The sequence below is a fragment of the Prionailurus viverrinus genome, chromosome C1 (genome assembly GCF_022837055.1).
Source record: "Prionailurus viverrinus isolate Anna chromosome C1, UM_Priviv_1.0, whole genome shotgun sequence".
In the NCBI taxonomy this organism is placed as follows: Eukaryota; Metazoa; Chordata; class Mammalia; order Carnivora; family Felidae; genus Prionailurus; species Prionailurus viverrinus.
The window spans coordinates 36844668-36867529 of NC_062568.1; the positions used below are offsets into that span (position 1 = coordinate 36844668).

The window sequence follows — 22862 nt, forward strand, 5'->3', positions numbered from 1 at the left end:
ATGGATTTCACTCTATGGCAGGTTCCTTCAGGTCTTCTATACGCATGCGTATAGCTTTTAAAGGAACCAGGAATGTGTGGATAGCTTTATATACTCATTCCATCGAGCTCTCCTTTCCAATTTTTTGAATATTTGTAATTTGTTCTCCCCTATTCTAAGTCTTTTCCTCCAAAAACCAAATTTGTATTTTGTTTTTTTAATTATATTCCTATATCTAATCCTTATCATTCAATAATCTAATCAATTCTTTATTTTTATGTAGTGCTGATTTATTTCATCTATGATAGAGGAGGCAATCTATACGCTTCTTACCCATTTTTCTCCTATCTCCTCCTCCCTGTTCTTGTTCAGATTATTAATAAGTTTTTATATTATGATAGCTTATAATAATTATATTATGTGTTGGAACATTAGTTCTAGATTTACATGAATTTAAAACTCAGGCTTTTAATCAGTTCTTGCACTTCATGGGTTGATGAAGCCGATCCAATATTATTATTACTATTATTGTCTGTGAAGACGGGGTTATGGTGACTGTTCTTGGTGAGTATCTGCATGCTTGAAAACATGCCTTTATCCTTTTATATATGGATGATGATTGAGATTATTTCAATATTTGGATCCCATTTCCCCCCAAAGATTTATACACTGCCAAATGTCCATATGTTAAAAATTGCCTTATGAAAGTTTTATACAATATAAATGTTGTTTTATACAACACTGGTTTAAACAAATTCAATTACTTCACTCCTTTTAGGTGACTTTTGGTAGGGGAGGCTAGGTGGGCTAGAGATCCCAGAAACCTGTATAATTATTGACTGTTGAAACCTTTATAATTGTTGACGTTTGAATTGTCTCTGTTCAGCTACCATTAGTCATTACTACTTTTTTCTCTTATAAATTTTATCCTTTCAAACTTTAGACTCAAATTCTTAATGTAGTCTTATTAAATTAATTTTGAAAGCATTTATCTTCTATGTGTTTTATCTTATTTAGACATTAGTTAATGTATTGAATCTTTTTCTATTTTCTGTGTTTGTCATTTCTCATTATTTTGAAGTTTTATGTTCTACACTATTTTGCTGTGAAAAATAACAAGTCAATAATTTTAAACTTAATATAATCCTTTCCTTTTTTCATCATTATTTTCCTATTTCAAAGAACTTTCTTGCTCAAAAATTTCACTTTGAATACCACATTCAGTTATAGTATTATCTCCTGTTTCTCACATAACGTTTTTCTTGTCTTTTTCTTTTTGCACATTTGACATATTTTGTGTTTTCATTATATTCTTCCTTGAAATTAAGAGTTTTTCCTCATTGTCCAACCATTGGATGGATACTGTGGGACAGTGACTCAAAAAATGTGCATTAGTAGTGTTAAACTCAAGATTTGATTTGTTATCCCACTTGGAATTTTTTAAACATCATCTTTAAAATGAAATGTTCCAGTGTGAAAGAAATAAAGTGGAGGTGTGTTAGAAAAATTATAATAAGATAAATTATATATAAGACATTAAATTTTTAGGAGTTAATGATGGCTGTGGCAAAGGTAGTGCCTACCACAATGGAAAGAGTACAGAATATAGAAGCCATGATTTGGTAGTGTCTTTTAAAGTGTCTTTTAAGATGTTTTATTTTTATGTATGTATGTATGTATGTATGCTTATTTATTTGTTTGTTTGTTTGTAATTTGAGCCCAGGATAGCTAACATATATAGTGTAATAATAATCTCAGGAATAGAATTTAATGATTCATCACTTATATATGACAGCCAGTGATCATCCCAAGTGTCCTCCTTAGTGTGCCTCACCCCTTTAGCAACTCTGCCCACCCATCACAACTTCAGCAACCCTCAGTTTGTTCTCTGTATTTAAGAGTCTCTTATGGTTTGTCTCCCTCTATGTTTTTATGTTATTTTTGTTTTTCTTCCCCTGTAATCATCTTCCTCCTTCCCTCTTCCCCTTAAGTTCCACATATGAGTGAAACCATATGATATTTGTCTTTCTCTGACTTATTTCGCTTAGCATAATACACCTATAGCAATATATACATAATACAAATATAAATATTTATAGTTGTTAGATCTTCTTGGTGTATAAACCCCTTAATTATGATATAATGCCCTTCTTCATCTCTTGTTACAGTTTTTTTTTATTTTTTTTTATTTTTTTTAATCTTTATTTATTTTTGAGAGAGAGACTGATAGATTGTGAGAGGGGGAGGAACAAAGAGAGAGAGGGAGGCACAGAATCTGAAGCAGTCTCCAGGCTCTGAGCTGTCAGCACAGAGCCTGAAGTGAGGCTCAAACTCACAAACTGTGAGATTATGACCTGCGCCGAATTCAGGTGCTTAACCGACTGAGCCACCCAGGTGCCCGTACAGTCTTTATTTTAAAATCTAGTATGTCTGATATAAGTATGGCTACACTGACTTTCTTTTTTGACCATAGCATGATAGATGGTTCTCCATCCCCTTAATTTCAATCTGCAGGTTTCTTTACATCTAAAACGAGTCTCTGTAAGCAGTATATAGATGGGTCTTGTTTTCTTATTCAGACTCATACCTCATACCGTATGTCTTTTGATTGGAGCATCTAGACCATTGAATTTTAGAGTGAGTACTGAAATATATGAATTTAACCATTGTTGGTGTTTCTGGTGATCTTCTTTGGTCCTTTCTAGTCTTTGTTGCTTTTGGTCTTTTTGTGTTTCCTTTTGTCTTTTTTCCACTCAAAGAGTCCCCCTTAAAATTTCTTGAAGGACTGGTTTAGTAGTCATAAACTCCTTTAGTTTTTGTTTGTCTGGGAAACCCTTTACCTCTGATTCTATTTTGAATGACACCCTTGCTGGATACAGAATTCTTGGCTGCATATTTTTCCAATTCAGCACATTCAATATATCCTGCCACTCCTTTCTGGCCTGCCAAGTTTCTGTGGATAGGTCTGCTGCAAACCTGATCTGTCTTCCCCTATAGGTTAAGGACTTTTTTTTTTTTCCTGTGCTGCTTTCATAATTCTTTCCTTGTCTGTGTATTTTGTGAATTTGACTATGATATGAATTGGTGATGATCGGTTTTTGTTGAATCTAATGGGAGTTCTCTCTACTTCTTGGATTTTGATGTTTATGTCCTTCCCCAGATTAGAAAGTTTCCTGCTATAATTTGCTCACATAAACTTTCTACCCCTTTTCTATCTACCGGGACTCTTATGATTTGGATGTTATTCCTTTTTAATAAGTCACTGAGTTCTCTAAGTCTTGTATTGTGATATTTTGCCTTTGTTTCCCTCTTTTTTTCCGAGTCATTATTCTCCATTATTTTATCTTTGAACTGTTGATTTGCTGCTATGTTTTATCCATCCTTGCCATCATGGCAACCTTTCAAGATTGCACTTGGTTATAGCATTTTTAATTTTGTCCAGACTAGATTTGATTTCTTGTATCACCATAGAAAGGGATTCTATGTTTTTTTTCAACCTCAGCTAGTATTCCTATTATTGTGGTTCTAAATTCTAGTTCAGACAGCTTTTTTTTTTATATCTGTGCTGATTAAGCTCCTGGCTGGCATTTCTTTTTCTTTCTTTTGGGGTAAATTCCTTCATTTTGTCATTTTGGAGGAAGAAAAATTTAATACGGTAAAAAATAAAAATTATAAAATTAAAAGCAATACAAAACAAAAAATCAAATAATTGAAGCTGGATCCTATGTATGTTTTGGTCTGCTTGTTGAAAGGAGCTTGACAGAATAGAGAAAAAAAGTAAGGAAAGAGAAAAGATAAGAAATAATTTTAAATTAAAAAATTATATAATAAATAGAATTAAATAAAATAAGGAAAATGAAATAGAATAAAAATTTAAAAAATAAAAATAAACTAAAAAAATAAAAATAAAAATAAACTTTTCTCTTTCTGTATCCAAAATGAGGAAGAAAGAAAATAAAAATAAAAATAAAAAAAAGAAAACAATTTAAGCAAAACAGAAGCAAACAAAATGAATAAATGAACTAGCAAACAGAATGAAACCTGAATGAAGTTGCATCCAGGTTCTCCTAGAACTCCAACTATGAATCCTTCTATAGTCTGTACACTAAGCAGGTGGAGTGACTTGTGCTAAACTTCTAGGGGATGTGCTTCAAAGGCGCTGTCAGATGGGGCTTGGTGTTATGGCTCCATTCTCGTGCTGCTTAACTTACTGGTGTAGATCAGTACATGGGAGAGATGGAAATAGCACCCAGCTCTCTTCTCTGGCACAGGAGCTTGCACTCTCACCAACCTGTGATCAAGCACCCCTCCTTTGTTCCCAGGCCTCTGTCTACTCCCTGCCTCTATTCTGTCTGTGTCCAAGCTGTCTGCCTCCCATGTGTCACCTCCCTCCAGAACTTTATCTCAGTTGGGGTTGTGTTTCAAAACCCTAAACTTCAGAGACTCCCACAGCTTGGACTTCCACCAAATCTCTACGGGAGGGTCTCCCTCATCAATGGCTAGGTGCCAGTTTGCCCCAGAAAACATTCATGTGATTGCACAATGGCAAAGTCCAGTGATTATGGCAAATCACAACGCACAGCTGACGCCAAGTTTCACAGCGCTCTGGTGTCTTTGTCTCAATACCAGCAAACATGGTTGCGCCCTAAGACCCCCTAGGACCTTTGCCCACAGTGAGGCTGTATAGCCTCTACCAAATGCACTCCAGCAGGGAAACTGTTTCTATCTGTGTGGCACATAGAACCCCTCAGACTCCACTGCCTGCTCCTGGGGGATTCACCCTACTTCCTTACCAGAACACCACCAGGTACTGCGCTCCAAACCTTCAGGCTCCGTTTCCCACTCTTTATAGGATCCTGGTGGTATTAAAACCCTTTTCTTTCTTTGTGTCAATGGTTTTGAGGGTCAGATCTCTTTGTCAGTCCCCTCAGAATGTTTTCACTCTTTCTCTCTTTGTCTCCAGCTACTTTCATGGGAGTGCTTTTCTTGCATGATCCCAGTGTTCCATACTCTCCCCCTGTTACTTTCTCTGTCCTCTCTCTGTAAAAACAGTTCTCTACCCTCTGCGGCTTTTCCTTCCCCCGTTCACCTCTCCACGCCATATACCTGCCAAATTCTGTGGCTCAAGTTATACAGACTATTGTGTTAATCCTCAGATCTATTTACTATGTTTTCAAAATGGTTTGGTGCTGATCTGGCTGTGTTTCAGGGACAAGACAACTTCAGCATCTCCATGTTGCTCTGCTATCTTAACTCCTCCCTCCATGGACCTTTTAAGATGTTTTAATTCATATTTGAAAGATGATGAGAAATATCCGTTAGAGAAAGTTGGAACTTGTAGAAGAATGATTGCTATTATGGAAGACAAGTGAGGTTATGAGAGGAAATGCAGTGAGATTTGTACTTAGTTTTACAGGTTGCAAGTCAAAGTATTTGGACAACTAAAATGAAAACAATCACCAACAATAATGAAAGTCTTACAAATAATAAATTAGTGCATCCTGTTTCTTTCATACTTCTTTTAAAAATTTAAGTAAAATAAATATTTGTAGGTAAAGTAAAATTTTGAGGGCACTAAGAAAAGTTAGCAAAGCATCTTTTGACTGTATCAAAACTACCAAGGAGTAAAACTATGCAAATGTATGTGCAAATTTTTATTTTTGTACTTTTAAAAAATTCTATGTTGCAAGTAAGAGCACAGTAATTACATAAACTAATAATTTAAAAAATTGTACATATATTAATACCTGGGAATGGTAGGTGGGGAGAAATATTCTCCCAAATATTTGGCATATTGAAAGTTCCTAATCCATATATTTTTGATTGATCAAGAATCAATACATTCATTGAAACAGATTGGATAGAAATATCTAAAGACAGGGAACTTGTTTTAACATTTTTCAAAACAAATATCTGCCTGGAATGATTAGAAAATTTATGACATGGACACAGGGAGCCTTGGGTTTTCTGGGAGCCACATGTATATATATCACTATGAAATAAGTTAAATTTGAGTGGTAAAATATATTTTCTAACAGAATCCTTTCCATATAAATATGGAGGGGAAAGCTGAAAAGTGAAAGTACATTGGTGACTCTTTTGCTTTTGGATTTATACCTACTGACAGTTCAATTATTCTAAATTTATTATGTGTTTGTAGTTAAATTCCTCATTGAAATTAATTTGTTATTGATATATATCGTGATATTTTTGTCTCTGAAATTTGCTACTAGATAATCAATATGAACATCTCTTCTATCTTTCTTCCTGTAAAGTATTTTTTGTTAAATGCATACATCTTCCCCCTACATTGTCCAATGGAATTAATAAAGAACATTTATGACAGTTTGTTAATTTGTACCCTTCGTACTATGTGAATACCTGATATTGATATGATGAATCTTTAAATGTATGCTTCCACTGAAATTTTTGTTCCATAACCTATTTGTACTCAAAATTGGAAATGCAATGTTTATAAAGCTATGCCATGATACATTTTGTATCAGAATAAACTAGGTAGAGAATATCATCCCTGTAAGGCAGTTGAGCTTTGCTACATGGTTTTAGCTTTAGACAATTTCTATGATTAGCTCTATACTTTAAAATCATTAGTGATATTGTGTGAGGTCTTTTTATTAATTAATTAATGTATTTATTTTTATTTGAGTGTACATGTATCACATCTCTTACTATAGATTTTAATTGGGCAAAAAGGAAGAAATAAACAACTGAAGCATTTGGTGATGAACCAAAGACAGTCATAACATAACATGTGAACATAAACATGTATTGTGGTTTATTTATAACAAAAAATGGGAATCCATTAGTATTATAGAGGCTTGGGGAAATACCGGAAAAACATCAGAGTGATGGAATCCAATACATAATAACACTTACTCAATAGATGAGAAAATGTGATGTGTTTGAAAGAATATAGTACCTACCTCCTCCCATTTCCCCATAAAGAAAATAATAAAATTGAGACCCATTGGCTAAATACTTAACCAATTCCTTTGATTTCTATGGTTAAAAATGTTGGCTCACAGGATGCATATTTATGTCTATTGCAGGTGGTATATTTAATGGTGAAAATATGGGAGAAGTGGCCTTAAATGTCCCAAGAACTGCTACTCATATATATGGAAAATATGAATATTCCTAGCACGAAAGCAATAAGGATTGTCCTGGAACTTACTATAGCTTTTCATAAATATGTGTAGGATAGCCTCACATTTCCAGACATTAGAAATAGCTTGGGGATTAATGATCTTTTCACAAAAGACCTCCATTTGGAAGCTTTTAATTTGGAGTGACTCCCTCTTATGTTTAATTTTTGTTTGTTATGTTATGTTTATGTTTAATTTTTATGTGTGTTAATTTTTAACAGTCTCAAAGTAAAAGATTTATTTAAAGTTTTCAACCTTCTGAAGTAATACTATAGAGTTCTAGGTGGGACAAGAGGAATACTCCTTTAGCATAGCTGGAATTGACAGAGATGGGCACACTAGGCTGCAAAGCAAATTTTGAGTAGATCCCCCGGTAGGCCAGATGATGAAAGATTTTCCCTTAACTTCTGTTTATACTAAGCTTACTCTGTAAAGGAAGTTGGAGGGAGAGAGGGTAAGAGCTAATGTATCTAAGTCACATTAATAAATATGTTTTGAGAACCTATGTTGTGGAGAGCTTTGAACTTAACTAGAACCTATTTGGGGAAAATAGAAAATTATCTTAGTTTATCTATCATTTTATTAACAGGAGACAATTAGTTGTCATTTTCTTGTTCTACCATCATAATGTAATTGGTATTCATATTAAAGACTTTGAATTATTGCAACATCATGAAGTGCTTTTGGCATAATCAAAAAGATTAGATCACATTCAGTGTAATTCTGCTGCATTATCAGTTTGTATTGTTTTGCAAAAAAATAGTACATGCATAGTATTATCATTTGTTACTCAGGATTCTTGTTTAAGATGATTACAGTATATCTTAATTATGTGTTATTTATAATCAGGATTTTATAAACAAGAGTTCAACACATAAAATCTGCACCTATTATGTAAATCACACTAAACATAATTGTCATTGCAGAATTTTCTGCAAAAGAGTCAATCAATTTGGTGAAAAATCAGTTAAGCAAGTAATTACTTTTAATTGACTATTTAATGAGCCCAATAGTTTAAATCATTTGTCTGATGTAGACTTAGAATTAAATATTTGGAGACTAATGTGCAAAGAGATAGAGCACGTGTCTTTGAATATCAGTACCTTCACTTTCTCGGGAAATATTTACAAATTATCTCTTTCTTCTTCTGCATACGCACAATGAAACTTATCTCTAAATTTTGTTGTAAAATTAAATGGAAAAATACATGTGGACTTTGACACATAATAATTACTTAAAACATTTTCTTTCGTATCCCTCTTTATCACTAAACATGCGTTTAGATATAAAGGAAGTGCTGCCATGTTGATGACCTATTTTTCATGCAAACTCCTCCCTCCTTTTTTTCTACATGTACTTCTGTCTCTTATCTCATTACACATTTCACACTTCAGAACCCTACTTTCACATACTGCAATAACTCAGTTGTGATTTTCAATTTAACTTATGTTGCTAAAGATAGGACGTTGTAATAAAAACACTAATGATTTCTGACTTTCTGAAAAATTTTCCTAAAGGTAGTGGGGATAGCCATGATATGTACATCTGTAAGATGAGACACACAATTATTCCCTTAATTACAAATCCCCTCTTTACTTTAATCATTTTATTTCCTTTTTCTTTTTTTTTTTTTTTTGGTTTCTTTTTGGTTTTTTTCTTTTTTTTTTTTTTTGGTTTCAATTTGGATATTGATGCTTCCATAAAGCATGTGAAGTCTATGGGTTCTAATTCTAATCTATGAAACATTGTTGACATGTCTTATTTTCAGGTTATTTACATTTTTAAGATACTTATTTCAAACATTCAAAATTATCAAATAAAATGACATTATTTTGCGAATCAATTCAGTTTATCTCAAAAAAAAAAAAAAGGACACTAATATGTACCCTGTATAAAACTGATGTTAGGTGAGAATGAATACCCTGTTCTAAAACTAGACATAAGTTCAGTTCTATATGCATCAAGCTGAAGTGATTTTTCCATTCATAAAAAAAAAGAAAAAGAAAAAATCCAAGGACAAATACTATATCCTTCTTGTTATTTTCAGTGTTCTAGAGTTCATCACTGTTTACTATACAATTTTGCCATAGATTTTTTGTATATTCTAAATTGAACAGAATTATCTTAAGTCTTGATTTCTCCTAATAATACACCATGAAATTACGTTTAGATGGCTGCACCTCCAGTAATTTCCAAGTAGTACTTATCAGATCAATCATATGCATGTAACATGTCTCATTTCTGTAACTAAATTAATAAACAGGCAAATAAATAATCAACTACCTGAAGTCATTAGAGAATAACCCAGAGCAGGCAGAAATTAAAGGTTAGTCTACACTTAGGAAAACAGAGTGGCGTTAGACATTTTTTCCTTTATTATGTATTTCCTGTATTAAACAGTTTTTTGCTTGATAAAAAACCTACAGCCTTACTGAATTGAAAAACTAAAACAGAACTTAGAGAAACCACATTAGCTAGATAGAAAATCCTAGAAAGGTACGTAGGATGAAAGTCCAGAATGGCACATGGGGCTTATATTTAAACATACTCTCTACCCAAATATATGGTTTCAAAACCATACATGTGCAAAAGAGACTTCCAGTCAGCCTAGCCATAGATAAAATAGCCAAATAGAGATTTCTTTTGTCATATACTGCAGTAGACTATACTAGGAATTTTAGCTCATCCACAATAATTGTATATTGAAATAGATTTTTTAAATACCTTAGTTTCATTCTTTTGCATTCGGCTGTCCCGTTTTCTAGCATCATTGAGAGACTGTTTTGCCACTGTATATTCTTGCCTTCTTCATCATAGATTAATTGACCACGTAAGCATGGGTTTATTTCTAGGGTATCTGTTTATTTTCCATTGATCTGTATGCCCATTCTTGCACCAGTACCATATCTTTTTGATTATTATACTTTTGTAGTATATCTTGAGGTCTGGGATTTTAATACCATTAGCTTTATTCTTCTGAAGATGGCTTTGGCTATTTGGAACCTTTGTGGTACTATAAAAATTTTTAGGATTGTCCTAGTTTTGTGAAAAATGCTCTTGGTATTTAATCTCTAGATAGCTTTGGGTAGCATGAACATTTTAATATCAGTTTTTCTAATCAATGAGCATGGAATATTTTCTATTTGTGTCATCTTTAATTTGTTTCATCAATGCTTTAGAGTACATGTCTTTCATAGCCTTGATTAAGTTTATTCCTAGGTATTTTATTTATTTATTTTTGGTTAAATTGTAATGAAATTGTTTTCTTAGCTCCTCTTTCTGCTACTTTTTTTTATGAGTGTATAGAAATGCAACAGAGTTTTGTATATCAATTTTGTATTTGGTAATTTTGCTGAATTGATTTATTCTAATAGTTTTTTGGTGGAGTCTTCAGGGTTTTCTATGTATAGTATGATATCATCAGCAAAGTACAGACTTTGAGTTTGAGTTATGGGATCAATAGGTCACAGAGACGAAAGGTACATCATAGGGAATATAGTCCATGGTTTTGTGATAGCATTGTGTGATGGTGGATGGTAGCTACCCTTGTGAGTATAGCATAATGTATGGAGGTTTGAGTCACTGTGTTGTATATACCTCAAACTAATGTAACATTGTGTGTCAAATGTACTTCAAGAAAAAAATTAAAAATAAAGATTTTTAAAATAAATAACAATAAATTAAATACTTTAAATTAATTAAATTAAATTAATTTATATTAATAAATTAATACTAAATTAATACTAAATTTAAATACTTTAAAATGAATGGAACAGAATTCAGAATCTCTAAAACATTTTTCACAATGTAAAAGGAACAACCTAAAATTATAACACATACAAAAATATAAGTAAATGTGAGCCATAATAAAAGAAAAAAGAAAGGCAAAATACTTTGATGTTGGCCTTAGCCAAATACAATTTTAAGTAATCTATTTAAACTATGCTCAAAGAGCAGAAATGTAATTGTGCTTGTAATGAATGAGAAAACAGAAAATCTCAATAGAGAACTAAAAATATTTTTAAAATATATTAAAAGCATTATAGAAGTACATTTTTAAAAAAGAATCTAAAAAACTGAATTAAAAGAAAAATAAATACTGAGTGGACTTATTATTGGAACATGGACTTAACAGTGTAACACAGATAATGGGAAAAAGTCCATGAACTTGAACATACAATGAGAGAAATTAATCTGAAGAACAGTGCAGAAAAAAACAAAAACAAAAACAGACAAGAACCTAAGGGGTCTGTAAAATATATCATGTCTGATATGCATGTACCTGGAACTACAAAAGGAGAGGATAGACATAATAGGCAGCCAAAAATATTTTTAAAAATAAAGTAAAAAGAAAAAAATCCAAAATAGGCCAAGACAAATTTATATGATCAGAATCCCAGATAATCCCAATTAGGACAAACAGTCAAACTGTTAAAAATCAAAAGTAAAGACAAATCTTTCAAAGAAGCCAGAGAAAAGGAACAGAGAACACAGAGCAACAGCGATAAACATAACCACTGAATTCTCACTAGGAAGTTCAGTCTTTTTAAAGACTGCTAAAAATAATAATTTTTATAATCTGTCAATCCAGAATTCTGTATTTGTAAAACTGTCATTTAAGAATGAAGGAATAATGAAGACATTGCAGGTCAAAGAAGATAGAATTTGAAACCAGCCACTGGCACTATAAATAATATTAAAGGAAAATGTTCAAGCTGAAAGGAAAGGATGCTGAATCAAAATTCAAATCAGCCAGAAAAAGTGAAGAACACCAAAAAAGGTGTCAATAATATGTCAATAAATATAAGGGATTATTTTTCTTCCTAAAATTTTTAGTGTACACATGACCCTTTGAAGAAAAATTATTATTGTCTTGTGTTTACAACCTGTAGTCTATGATAATAACATAAAGGATACAGGAGGAGTAAAATATAAAAGAGTTAATAAAAAATTCTAATGCATCTATACTATGTATGTATATAATCTATGTATAAAGCATGTACATATGCATATAGGTATATATTATGTGTACAGATATTATGTGTGTGTACATAAAGGGAGGGGTGAAGAGAGAGTGTGTATGTAACAGAGATGAGGTCGAATTATAAAATACAAATAGGTAAATTGAAATGGAGTACCAAAAATACATTAAGTAAATAAGATGAGGAAAAACAGAGAATGCATTCTCAACTAGAGAAATAAATCCCACCAGAGCAATGACATTGTATTCGGCATTAATGAACTATGCATAGTTCAAAATTATATTTGCCAAATACCCATGCTGGAATAATCATATTGTGACTTTCAGTGAAAACTCTATTCAATGAAAAAAAGTGGCTAGTTCAGCTCGCAACTCCATTTCCCAAGGGTTTTTCCTCATGAACACCATGGGATTTCTATATGCTTTAATCAAACCTCCATTTTGACACACGGAATAGTAAGCTACATAATCAAATGCCACAATTTAATAAAAGCAACGTTTACTGTTTAAACAAAGGTATCTTTTAGTTGGAACTAGCTGTCTCCTTGCTGCCCCACCGCAACATTGTTGAACTGTGTGCAGTAGTGGAAAGTACAGTGACCACTAGAACATTTTGGAATAATTACCACTGTGCATATTAAGGTACCAGGGACTTTCCCACCAATTATCTTGAACCATTTCAAATGTCACCAAGTGAAAAAAGGTCACATAATGCAACAATTACTTTGAAAATAGCTTTCAAGAAAAAGTAACACGCATAGGTGTGTATTACACATGGGCTGGTATTTTAGAGAGATGATTTAAACGTTAGTATCCGTAACTTCAAGTAATATAGCCTTTCTTATTTACCAGTGTAGAAGAATAAAGCAAAAACCGGTCAAAGCAGTTTAGTCATCATTAAAATTGAAAGGCTGTTTTTGCCAATGAAATATTGCTCTTCACTTACTGAAGTCCACATTTATTTTTACTCGGTGCCATGAAGGTTAGAGGTGGAATACATCTTTGCAGTGTACCTGAGACATAATGAAAAACGTGACATTAGAAGAAAAAAGTGAATGATGATAGCCACTCCTAACAGCTTGATCCCATAATTTACTTATTGGTGGCAGCATAGCCACCATAACCTGCTGACCGCTTCTAAAGTGTCAGAAGACGGTGTCAGGGGAAATATGTTGTTTTACACATAGAAAGACAGTGCCACTGATCCATTGGATTAGTTATTCGATGTTAGTGGTAGATTTATACTCATTCCCTATGGAGACACTTTTTGTTACCTACCCTTCCTCTACCCTTTTAATCACTGAAATTCTCTTTTTTTTAATTTTTTGTTTTATTTTTAAGAAACTGTGCGGATGGGTAGGGCAGGTTGTGGAAAATAACTAAAGATCTCTGATTAAAATAAGGATGGGCCTCTTACTCTTACTCATTTATTCCCATTGACTACAGACTATAAGGAGAATTTAAGTAAACCTAATCTACCTTTGCCAAATCCCCTTACTTTGTATGTTCACTTATTTAATAATGTATCTTACTATTTATATAAATATAGAGTCTCCTATAAGTGCTATGTAATTTGTTTCATTCTTATGCTCTAATACCTGCTGTAACACTTAACCGGTTCTTAGAATAGTCTGCCATAAATCCATTAATAAAAAAATAAGAAATATAGAGAATCTTGACAGAAAAACTGAGAGGATGTTTTGGTAGTATGTGAATAGAGAAAATATAGTAAGCTGTTACTTCAAGGAGATGAATATGTATTATTACTAAATATACCATCCAGAATGCTAGAGTATCAAACTACTAACATTGGGATTACTTTCTTTATTGTAAAGATATGTAAGTTTTAAGAATTTTATTTGGATCCCATGTCACATTCTTTTGATTATCCTCACTAATGGCCAGTGTCTTCATCTTTTTAACTTGTAACTTATACCCTTCAGATTCCTACCCAATAATCAAAGTATACAGTCTATGATGAAATTTGAGATGTACTTTAAACTAATGGGATTATATTTCATAAACCAATACCAAAAGAGTTGTATTAATCGACACCAATGTTGCTCAATATATATGGGGCTCCCTAACAATGCTGACTGATTCTTATGGCAACACTAGTTTGGATATATTAAACTTATATAAATTATAGTCCTTTCTTTCTTTCTTCCTTTTTTTTTCTTTCTTTCTTTCTTTTTAATTTTTTTAATGCTTACGTATTTTTGAGACAGAGCATGAATAGGGAAGGTCAGAGAGAGAGGGAGACACAGAATCTGAAGCAGGCTCCAGGCTCTGAGCTGTCAGCACAGAGCCCGACACGGGGCTCAAACTCACAGACGGTGAGATCTTGATCTGAGCCAAAGTTGGAAGCTCAACCGACTGAGCCACTCAGGTGTCCCTATAGTCCTATATTTAAGTGCATATTATTGGAAATCAAAATGCCTGCAATATTTTGTGTGTGTGTGGCTGTGTTATATTAACAGTTGCAAAATAATGGAATTATTTCCTGAGTATTCTCTAACCCAATCAGTGTTTTAAACCATTTCTTTGAATCTGTAACATACAATGTTTTCTCCATGTCTTAGGAAACACTGTGTGTAGACCTCCAACATAAACGTAAGTTTTTCTATAAAAGAAATTCCCTTGCCCCCAGATTTGATTGAAGAGACAAATTGTGCAGTCATAACATATTCTAACTCTTCTTCATAAACATTATAACAACTTATTATAGGTGTTTCTTTAATTCGTATCCTTATAGCACCTAGAATGGTGTACCATCTTGATCCTCTGTTAAATACCCCAGTTGCTAGAAATACTGAGTATTGATGACGTGTGCTTGCATTCGTGTGCTGAAGGTGGCTAGCTCTCACAAGTTTCGATCGGCTCAAAAAGGGAATATATAACTTGTTCCCCTTGCCTCTATGGAGGACAGTTCTAAAGGGCCATTCTAACTTCACCACTCTCTTTGAGGCTGATTGAGGCCACTATAGCAACTGAATCACAGTTCCACATATCTTTCTAACCAGCTCTGCTTTAATTACTCTGTCAAAACTCTTATTCCTGTGAGTCCTTCCCATAAAACCGCCTGCATATAACATTGAGTGTTTTCAAGGAAATATACCTAAGGCATTTCATTCTTCAGGGTCCTAGGAATGCAACCCTGATACATAATTGTGCCGTTGGAGTTCCCAACACCAGCTGGCAATGAAGTCCGCATTACTGGTAACATGGTGAATAAGGACAGGTACTGGTATTCTGTAGCAATGTCATTGTTAAATTTCATGAATGATAAAGTGGTTAAACTAAAATGTGATGCCAGTAGAGGTTAATTCAGTAATGGGTACAAGGTATCAGGACTTTGAGGTGTACAGGAAAGTAGTAATTACAAGGAGTATGGCATTTGATAGTTGTTATGGGGACAATAAGTGCATTGGAGAAAGACAATGAAAGGCTGAGGGTGTGATTAATCACCAATTTAGGTGAAGTGTAACAGCCAGAGGGCCTCTTTAGTACCATATAAAAAAATTCACACCTCAACTATAGGGTACTAAAAGCTGTGAATTGAGCCTAAGACTCAATTGGAAAAGAAGCAGAGCTACAAAAAAAGATTGACATTGTATTAATTTAAGTCGACTATGCCAATGTCACAGCACCGTTTGGGTAGAATTTAAATTTGTAATATGGCATGGTGATCCCTGAATTAAAGCACTTGAGACTCTTGAATCACAGATCCCCTTGCATGTTCTGGGCCTGTAAGTAAAGTTTGATAAAAGACTGATTATCATTATGAGAGCCCTCTCCTTGGATATAAGATTTAAGACTTTGTCAAGATGGGAGTAGGACCAGGAGAGAAATCTGTTCACAAACAGCCATTTTGATTTTTAAATACTTGGAAATAGTAAAGGCCTTACAGTAATTGAGGTATAAACGCCATACCTTCTATAGAAGCCAGTAAAAAAAATAAGTAAATAAAACAAAAAGTTCAGTAAAATGGTCAGGGTCTCTAAGAAGACTGAAAACATACAAGCCACCTGTAGCCTATGTGATGTTACAGAATTCACTCTATTACTGCAGTGATAGAAGTGTATTGGAGACAGGGTTACTCCAGGAATCCTAGTACCTTCCTAAGAATCACTGGTACCTTCTTTTTTGTAGGCTGAGACTAGGAGAGGTTAAGAACTGGTTCCTTAATAGTAAAGGTGAACATATGATTCCAATATAATAGCATTCATGTAATGGCCTTTAATCATCAGAAACAAGGTGGAGACAGTTATCTTAATAAGTAGCAAGGACAGGGTGGCAGCCTGAGATCTTGTCTAATACAGAGCTATCAAGATGGCTACTAGAACATGGTGTCTCTAGGGAAAAGACAGATGGGTAGCAACAAAGAAGTTTTGTAATCTACATACTGAAAATAAAGATTACTTGCTTTATAATCATGAAACTTAGAACAGTGGCAGCAGTAAAAACTCACAGTACCTTGCCTAATTTCTAGTCTTGAGTACACATTCAACTCCAGAACCTGTTATCAGATAGAGAGTCTGAGTCCCTAAGAAAGAGGATCCCGTATCACCATAATGAAGGCATATAATAACTTTGCTCCACATTCTTCCTCAGACTATGTTCATTAACATGAGTAATAGGGACAAGAAAATGGTGATTTTTTTTTAGAATTTTGAATACTCAGTCTAGTTTAGCTTTAATATCCAAGGACTTGGACATCGCTATTGCCTTCTGTTAGAATGGAGCATACAAGAGACAGGTGATAAATTGAGTCCTGGACGAGGTGCAATTCAGAGTGGAAATAGTCGATGTGCAAATCAGTGTTAATGTGCCTGGTCTAAAACACTCGACTGAACCCACATGTTGTTTTCATGGCCTGTTATGTAATAGATACTATAGTGGGAAAAATCCAGAATAAACCTATAAAATTGTCCCTTGTACAGGCCAAGATACTAAATGAAAAATTGTATCAAGACATTTGCTTCAAATTATGAAGGACTTACTGTTAGAGAGATTTTCCTCCCTTCACAATTAGAAAACCAGAAAAAAAATATGAAAGAACAGTTTTCACACATTGAACTAGAGTCAACACAGGACTTTGATCCCTTGGGAAGAGAAACCAAGAAGATGAGGTCTAAATTTTACCCAGCATACTGCCTGGAGGCAGTTTCAAGTCTGCAATGAATGGAAAGGAAATACAAACAGGGTCCCATGACTCAATGATTTGGGCAGATGGAGGGAGGCCAAGGCAGTTATAAGTCCTGGGGCAAAACACTAGTGCTTAGACATCTGCAACAGAAAATTTAGACATGTAAAGAGGGATCTCCTAAGCTCTTTGACTTTGCATTGATCTTCCTTTGTGCATGGTGATACTTTTTGATGCTGATAAAGAACAACTGAAAAGCAACAGGCCAAACAATTGCCTAGGCTGATGTAAAACTAAAATTATCCATGCCCTCAAGCATCAGAATCAAAAGTCCTTATACGAAAAGGGAATTAAATAGAATCCTCAGAAGATTCATGCATTCACTGAAAAACCCTCAAGTCTCTTCTGTGTCCTAACAAAGCTTAAAAATATAAAGGATCAAACTGATTTGTAGGTTCACTGCATGCCAAAATAAAACCTTAAAATTTGTGCAAAGGTTATAAATCCTAGTAACTACAACACAAAATTCACAATTTCACACATCAATTAAAAATTAGGCATGCAAGAACAGGAACTTAGAACCAATAACAGAAAAAAACATTTAATAAAAGTAGAACTAGATGTGCCAGAGATGATGGGTTAGCAAGAAAACATTTTAATACAGCTTTTAGGATGTTTACTACAAATATGTTCAGAGACGAAAGGGAGAGGCAAAACATAATGGAAAAAAAATGGAAAATATAAAGAGCTCCATGTACATCAGCTAGAGATGAAAAATGGAATATACGAAATGCAAAATACAACTGGTGGATTTAACAGCATATTGAGCAGTAGGGGAAAAAGAACAATTAACATGAAAACATTGATAAAGAAGCTATATAAAATGGAGAGAAAAATATTAAAATTGATTAGAGCATTATTAACATGTAATAAAATATCAAGATATATAATAAATGGGCAATTAGGATTCCAAGTGGAGTTAAGAGAGAAAAAATTTTAATGAAATGATTCTCCCAGAGTTTTCAAAATATGAAACAAATTATAAACCACAGATCCAGTAAACTCAAGAGCAATAGACATAAAGAGAAACACAAGATGTATGATAACTGATTTACTGAAAACCATAAATGTATTAAAAGTAGCAAATTTAGGGCATCTGGGTGGCTCAGTCGATTAAACATCTGGGTCATGACTTTGGCTCAGGTCATGATCTGATAGTTTGTGAGATCAAGTTCCACGTTGGACTCTGCACTGGCAGTGCAGAGCCTCCTTGGGATTTTCTCTCCCTCTCTCTCTGCCCTTCCCCCCACCCACCTCTTATGCTTGCTCTCTCTTTCTCTCTCTCTCTCTCTCTCTCTCTCTCTCTCTCTCTCTCTTATAAATAAATAACTTTTTTAAAAAGTAGCATATTTATACATTATATGGATACAAAATAATAAAATTATGCAATCTGGAAGGCAATGGAACAGCATATTTTAAGTGCCAAAAGGAACAAGCAAAAAGCAGTCAACTGAAATTTTATACACCAAGATAATATTTTTCAAAATTTAACACAAAATAAACACTTTTCAGACAAGCCAAAGCTGAAAGTATTCATAGAGCAATTGCACTGTAGGCAATGGGAAAGGAAGTTCTTCAGGCAAATTGGAAAATGAAGCAAGTGGACAGAAATATGGCTTTAGGTGAAAAGAATGGAGAAGGCCAGAAATGGTGAATTCTGAGTAAACTAAAATATTTTTCTTAATTTAAATCTCTTTAAACTGCATTTAACCATCCAAAACAAAAGTAATAACAAGGTAACCATATACTTTTGAATGTATAAAATATGAAGGAGGGTGGAACTATACTAATATTAGTAAACTATTTGCATAAATGTTATAGTTTTATTTAGAGATAGATAATTTATTATGTATATGTACATACATATATATAATAAAATCTAGACTAAGGATTAGCAAACTATGGCCTGCGGTGGGGAGCAAGTCTGGCCCAGCCTTAGTTTCTAGGAATGTTGCTTTGATTTTTTAAGATCTACATCTATATCTGTCCGTCTGTCTGTCTATCTACCATCTAGCAGTAGAAAAAAAGTAAAAGATAAAAAAGCAAAAAGAGTCAGAGGTAGAGGCAAAAAAAGAGAAGAGAAGGAAGAATACAAGTATGTGATCATATGTAGTTCTTCAGGGTCTGCCAATTTTTTTTTTTATTTTTTCCTGACAAAAGCCAGATGAAAATATTTTAGAATTTGTAGGCCATAGTCTATGTCAAATATTCATTTTTCTGCCCCATGCTCTAGAGCACAACCAAAGAAATAATGATTTAGCCAATAAAACAATAGTGAAGATAAAATGATTTCATCAAATGAGTTTTAGAAAAACAGTATGTTTGCCACTTATGGTGGTATTATCTTTTCTGCTGGAGTTGTTTATTGAGTAGCAACACTGATATACAGCGTAATGGGTAATAGGGAAAATACATTTAACATATCAAATATTATAAAAGTAAAATCCTTGATCATTGGTAAAAAATTAATTGACTTCATTATTAGAGGTATTCATGACCCAAAATCTATTAAACACAAGTAATAGTAAAAGTGTTTATTGCCTGAGTATAATCAACATCTAAATTTTAAAGCATTATTAGAAATATAAATGGAGATTACATTTCAACAAAAAATAATTACTAATGCTTAGATTTTTTTATATGCAGGTCTACAAAGTATTTTATTTTTAGTCACTCATTCAGTGTTTAACAGCTTTACAAGAACAGTGCTATTATTATAATTTCAATGATAAGGAAATAGAGGCATAGAGAATATATCTCAATATTAGCAATATGTCTGATGAGCTGTTTCTCCAGTTTTTATTTGAAGTATTTCTACATAGAACAGAACTTGTTTAACTAATTTGATCAATAGAGAGTAAGCATATATAATTAATAGCAAAAGTTATTAGTTTGCACATACTGATTTGATTAAAATTGTCAAACTGTGTGCAGCACATAGTGAATATATGATGTGCTACATAATTTAGTATTTTTTCTATTAATAGACTGCTCAGTTACAGTAGCATCTGGCAAGGTTTGGTGACAGACTGGGGGCTACTACCTCAGACAGAATGGTGAGAAAAAACCTCTGATGAGGCGATATTTTAGATGTGAACAGTACGTAATAATTTATCACACAAGTATTTATCAAATCCTTCCCTATGTGTGACTGTTCTAAGTTATATGGCCCTAAAAACAAGGCAGCTGAGACCGCTGTCTCCAAGAATTTGAAAGACAGAGATAGAGCCAGAGGAAAACAAGTTTAGACATCAAGTGTTATAAACAAAATAATTGCTTCAGAACAAGCAAGTGGCAGGTGTGAGGGGAAGTCGGTGTTATTTTTAATTGGCTAAGCTCTCTTTTAAAGATTTGATATTCAACCAGATGTATGAATGTGCTGATCTGTGAAGGGAATTGTTCAAGAAAAGGGATGACCAGGGGGAAACCCAGAAACAGACAAAGCCAGGAGGAAGGGACAGACGCCCTAATCCTTCAAAAAACCAACTGTGTAAATTTAAGCAAATCCATTGATTACTCCAGACCCCAATTTCCTTTATCTATAGTGAGTTGGGCTAGATGTCCACAGACATTATTTCACTGCCAACAATCTTCATGTTTCTTAATGTTCGACAATCTTCTTTACATTGCTTTTGCATTTGTTGATTAGAGCACAGGGTGCTGGATGCTGAGCTGTCATTCCACCACAGACCACAAGAGAAATTGAAATAGACAAGTTTGGGGGTCCTTGGGTGACTCAGTCAGTCAAGCATCCAGACCCTTGGTTTCGGCTCAGGTCATAATCTCATGACTTTGTGGGTTTGAGCTCCACATGGGGCTCTGCAGTGGCAGCTTGGGAGCCTGCTTGGGATTCCCTCTCTCCCCTCTCTGCCCCTCTCCCACTTATGCTATCTCTGTCTCTCTCAAAATAAATAAACTTAAAAAAATAGAGAAGTTGGTTACTTACAGATCCTGGAGGAAGTAAGGGCATGCCTGGAGGGGCCACACAGGGAAGTCAAGACAGAGTGCAGGGAGAGAGCACCAGGAGCTGGGCATATGACTTTATTAAGGTCTGTGAGTGGAATGTTTTTGAGGTCCTGGGCTGAGGCTGGATTGGTGGTTTGAAAACAAACAAGCAGGCTTTTGGTTAAGCGGGAGGATGTGGGAGGCATGCTTGTGACCTTGAGGGCTGCTATCGATGGCATGCACTTGCATAGGGGTGCAAGTGTTTAAAGTCACTGCCAACTGCTTTGCCAAATAAAATGGTTAACTTGGTAGCAAACCATGGAGTTGCTTGGCTAAACTCTCAGCAAAATTGCATTTGATGTAACCACTTTTGCAATTTTGTCTTGTACTTTGAAGCAGGTAATCATTCAGTAAATCTGAGTGTTGTATTTGAAAGGAAAACTAACAGATTCAGCTTCTACTTTAGGTGTTAGTTTTACTTACTCTTTCTTCCTCACTCCTCAGTTTATTTATAAGACTGCTGTATTGACACATTAGCAGATTTCTGTGATATAAGCATATATTTTATGGTAAATTGTATTAATTTTAAGCAAGCTTGTATACCTTGATACATTGCTTAAAATTAAGATGCATAATTATGATGATATATGTGTTTATACTCATTTACAATATTAATGTTATTCCATCTTACAATATTTACATATATATATTACTCTTGTTATGTAGTACATATTAAAGAAAAATGTTATTTCTGTAATTACAGTTTCCTAATAGCTAATTTGAAGGCGTAATTTCATTTTAATATTATGTTTTAGGAAAAGTACTTTAAATTTTACATTGAGATGCCACTTAGAATGGAGAATTGATAAATATAATTTATCTCCAGAGACATGGTGAGCAGATCTTTCATCATGAACCACATGGATGGAATAGATCTCTCTCTCTGACTCTCTGTATGTATGTGTGTGTGTGTGTGTGTGTGTACACACATATATGCCATATTTATTTACATGTTATTCTTTTTTTTAATTTGTTTATTTTGAAGTAGTTAGAGAAGAAACCCGTGGATCATTTAAAATAAAGGAATTGTAAAAAAAAAAAAAAAAATTAAAGGCATTGTGGGATGCCTGGGTGGCTTAGTCAGTTAAGTGTCTTACTCTTGATTTCTGCTCAGTTCATGATCTCATGGTTAGTGAGATCAGGCCCCACATCAGGATCTGCACTCACAACACAGAGCCTGCCTGGGATTCTTTCTCCCTCTCCCTCTGCCCTTCCCTGCCTTTATCCCAAAATAAATGAATAAACATTAAAAAAATAAAAAAAATAAAACAAAGGAATTGTGATGGCTGTAAACCTAAGGAATAGAATCACAAAGAGCAGAAAAACATTTGAAGATGATAATTCCCTCAACAGAGATCTACCGTACATCTATTGTGTGGCACACGTTATTTAAGATACTAGAACAATGCTTCAGGATTTGCAGGGTGCAGTCATGAACCAATCTCTGCTATAATCTATGAATTTAGTGGCTCATATTTTTCTCCTCAAAAAGGCACTTGCAGAAATCACAGTCATGGCCAACTTC

The 22862-nt window shown here is 33.8% G+C and overlaps 1 long non-coding RNA gene across 1 annotated transcript in view; it reads right to left on the bottom strand.

Moving 5' to 3' along the window:
• The window catches only part of LOC125173336 (uncharacterized), a 41548-nt gene extending 20184 nt beyond the window's left edge, over window positions 1–21364 (bottom strand). The window contains exons 1-2 of the long non-coding RNA XR_007154997.1: window positions 21279–21364; window positions 13073–13139 (exon numbers count right to left, since the gene is read on the bottom strand). This is a non-coding gene — a long non-coding RNA (uncharacterized LOC125173336). The remainder of the gene's footprint in view (window positions 1–13072; window positions 13140–21278) is intronic.
• Window positions 21365–22862: the final 1498 nt, after the last annotated feature.